Below are 3,624 nucleotides of genomic sequence, written 5' to 3' on the forward strand. Positions count from 1 at the left end.
GCAATTCTCCTGCCTCAGCCTCCTGAGTAGCTGGGATTACAGGCACACACCACCATGCCCAGCTAATTTTTTTGTATTTTTAGTAGAGATGGGGTTTCACTGTGCTGACCAGGATGGTCTCGATCTCTTGACCTCGTGATCCACCCGCCTCGGCCTCCCAAAGTGCTGGGATTACAGGCTTGAGCCACCGCGCCCAGCCTAATTTTGTATTTTTAGTAGAGACAGGGTATCTCCATGTTGGCCAGGCTGGTCTCGAACTCCCAACCTCGAGTGATCTGCCCACCTCAGCCTCCCAAAGTGCTGGGATTACAGGAATGAGCCACCGTGCCCAGCGAATGCCTTTTTATAAAACATTTATTTTATTTATTATTATTATTATTATTTGTAGATGGGGTCTCACTCTGTCTCCCAGGCTGGAGTGCAGTGGCACAATCTCAGCTCATGGCAACCTCCACCTCCCAGACTGAGTGATTCTCCTGCCTCATCCTCCCAAGTAGCTGAGATTACAAGCGTCCACCACAACGCCCAGCTAATTTTTTGTATTTTTAGTAAAGACGGGGTTTCACCATACTGGCCAGGCTGGTCTCGAACTCCTGACCTCCTGATCCACCCACCTCAGCCTCCTAAAGTGCTGGGATGACAGGCGTGAGCCACCACCCCTGGCCTATATTTATTTATTTTAAACAGAATCTCATTCTGTCACCTAGGCTAGAGCACAGTGACTCCAGGCGTGATCATGGCTCACTCCAGTCTTGACCTCCCAGGCTCAGTTGATCCTCCCACCTCAGCCTCCCGAGTAGCGGGGGCTACAGACATGCATCACCATGCCCTGCTAATTTTCTTATTTTTTGTATAGATGAGAGTTTCCAAATGCTGCTCAGGCTGCTCTTGAAAATGCCCCGGCTCAAGAGATCCTCCCTCCTCAGCCCCTCGGTGCTGGGCTTACAGGCCTGAGCCACCATGCTGGCCAGAATGTTTTGTTCACAGGGCCGCGGTCTCTGGCCTCCTCTCGCCTCCCTGCCTCCTCTCTCTCCGTCCTTGTCCTGGGCTGGTTTCTCCTCACTCTCTTACCTGCCAATGCTGGCCGGCTGGGGTCTCCATCTGTGGTCCTCTTCTCCACGCAGGCTTCTCCCCGGGGAGCTCACTCAGCCTTCTCACTCTAGGCAATGTCGACAGTCTTCCAGAATTCTCTCCACCCTGACCTCTTCTTTGACCTTCAGACTCACCCAGCAAAAACACTTGCATGTCTGATGTGCATCTCAAACCCAAAAGTGGGGGCAGGTGAGGCCTCTCCCTCACCTGCCCCCACTTTGTTTTTTTTTTTTTTTGAGATGGAGTCTTGCTCTGTCACCCAGGCTGGAGTGCAATGGCATGATCTCAGCTCACTGCAACCTCTGCCTCCCGGGTTCAAGGGATTCTCCTGCCTCATTCTCCCGAGTAGCTGGGATTACAGGCATTCACCACCACGCCCAGGTAATTTTGTATTTTTAGTAGAGACCGGCTTTCTCTATGTTGGCCAGGCTGGTCTCGAACTTCCGACCTCAGGTCATCCACCTGCCTTAGCCTCCCAAAGTGCTGGGATTACAGGTGTGAGCCACCACGCCCGGTGACCCTAACTTTCTTAAAAAAAAAAAAAAAAAAAAAAAAAAAAAACAAACTGGGCATGGTGGTGTGCACCTGTGGTCCCAACTATTGTGAGGCTGAGGTGGGAGGATTGCTTGAGCCCAGGAGGTCAAGGCTGCAGTGAACTATGATGGTGCTACAGCACTCCAGCCTGGGTGACAGAGTGATACCTTGTCTCAGAAAAAAAGGGCAGGGAGGGCAGTGCTGAGGGGAGGCAGATTCTCCTGAATTATCTAGGTGGGTTCCAAGAGTGATCATACGTACTTTTTTTTTTTAAATAAAGATGGGGTTTCACCATGATGGCCAGGCTGGTCTCGAACTCCTGACCTCCTGATCCACCCACCTCAGCCTCCCAAAGTGCTAGGATTACAGGCGTGAGCCACCCGCCCAGCCACGTGTGCCCTTTTAGAGGGAAGCAGAGGGAAACCTGACAGACAGGACAAGGTGGTGTGCAGGCGGAGCAGAGACGCGGAGATGCTGGCCTTGAAGACTGCAGTCATGCGGCCCTGCTCGGGACGCCGGCAGCCCCCGCAAGCTGGAAGTGGTGGGACTGGATTCTCCCCTACAGCTCTGAAGGAGCACTGCCCTGCTCACACGTTGCTTTTAGCTCAGTGACACTGACTTCAGACTTCTGGCCTTTAAGCTGTGAAAGAATACATTTCTGTGTGTGTTTTCTGTTGTTTTTGAGACAGAGTATCGCTCTCTCATCTCTCACCCAGGCTGGAGTAAGATGGCGCCATCACGGCTCACTGCAACCTCCACCTCCCAGGTTCAAGCAATTCTCCTGCCTCCTGAATAGCTGGGATTACAGGTGTGCGCCATCACACCCAGCTACTTTTTGTACGGTTAGTAGAGACTGAGTTTCCCCATGTTGGCCAGGATGGTCTCGAACTCCTGATCTCAAGTGATCTGCCAGCCTCAGCCTCCCAAAGTGCTGGAGTTACAGGCATGAGCCACCGTGCCCGGCCTGGGCAGGAAACTTCTGAAGGGCACATCTGAACATCCCAAGAGTGGATAAGAGAAGGCTTCCTCTGAATCGTAGCGGGGACGGGAGGCGAGAGGTGGGTGTTAGCAGATGCTTCTCCTTCAGAGGCCAAAGCTGGACCCAACGGGCATGGGGCAGAGTTTTCTGTGATTCCAGGTCCACCCGAACCGTGGATTAGAGGCATTAGTGTGTGCGCGTGTTTTTGAGAGAGAGGAGATGGAGAGACCCTGGTGATCAGGTCTGGGGCAGGGTCTGAGGCTCGGGGCAGGGCCCCAGTGTCTCCAAGGGCACCCCGTGGCCTGCAGAATGTCTCCCAGATCTGAGGCTGCTGGAGCCGCCTCTGCTGGACAAAGACTGGGGCCACAGCGCCCTCTGGTGGGCAAACCCTTGGTTTCCAGGGTTAGGAGAAGTGACTACAGGTGGACACTTTTAGGATGTTTGTTCCCCAAAACTTGAGGGATGGGAAGATCAGGCATGAAGACCCCAAGAGGTCACAGCAGAAACCCTGCCCTGTGTCTGGGTAGATCAGGGGGTCAGGACTCAAAAGGATTCACATGCAGGCTGGGTGTCCTCTCCTCCAGGAAGGCATCCCTGACTGTCAGGCTAGGCCAGGAGAGAGCTGCCTCTGGGCTCCCACAGTGCCCTGTGCCTCCCCTGTCCCAGCCCTGACCCCTCTGCCTGTGCCCCCCAATCCCTGCCCAGACCCCTCTGCCTGTGCCCCCAATCCCTGCCCAGGCCCCTCTGCCTGTGTCCCCCTTGTCCGAGCCCCGACCCCTCTGCCTTTGCCCTCCAATGCCTGCCCAGGCCCCTCTGCCTGTGTCCCCCTTGTCCAAGCCCCGACCCCTCTGCCTTTGCCCCCCAATCCCTGCCCGGACCCGTCTGCCTGTGTCCCCCTTGTCCCAGCCCCGACCCCTCTGCCTGTGTCCCCTTTGTCTCAGCCCCAACCCCTCTGCCTGTGACCCCCAATCCCTGCCTGGACCCCTCTGCCTGTGCCCCCCAATCCCTGCCCGGGCTCC

This window comes from Cebus imitator, unplaced genomic scaffold, assembly GCF_001604975.1.
Source record: "Cebus imitator isolate Cc_AM_T3 unplaced genomic scaffold, Cebus_imitator-1.0 Scaffold356, whole genome shotgun sequence".
NCBI lineage: Eukaryota > Metazoa > Chordata > Mammalia > Primates > Cebidae > Cebus > Cebus imitator.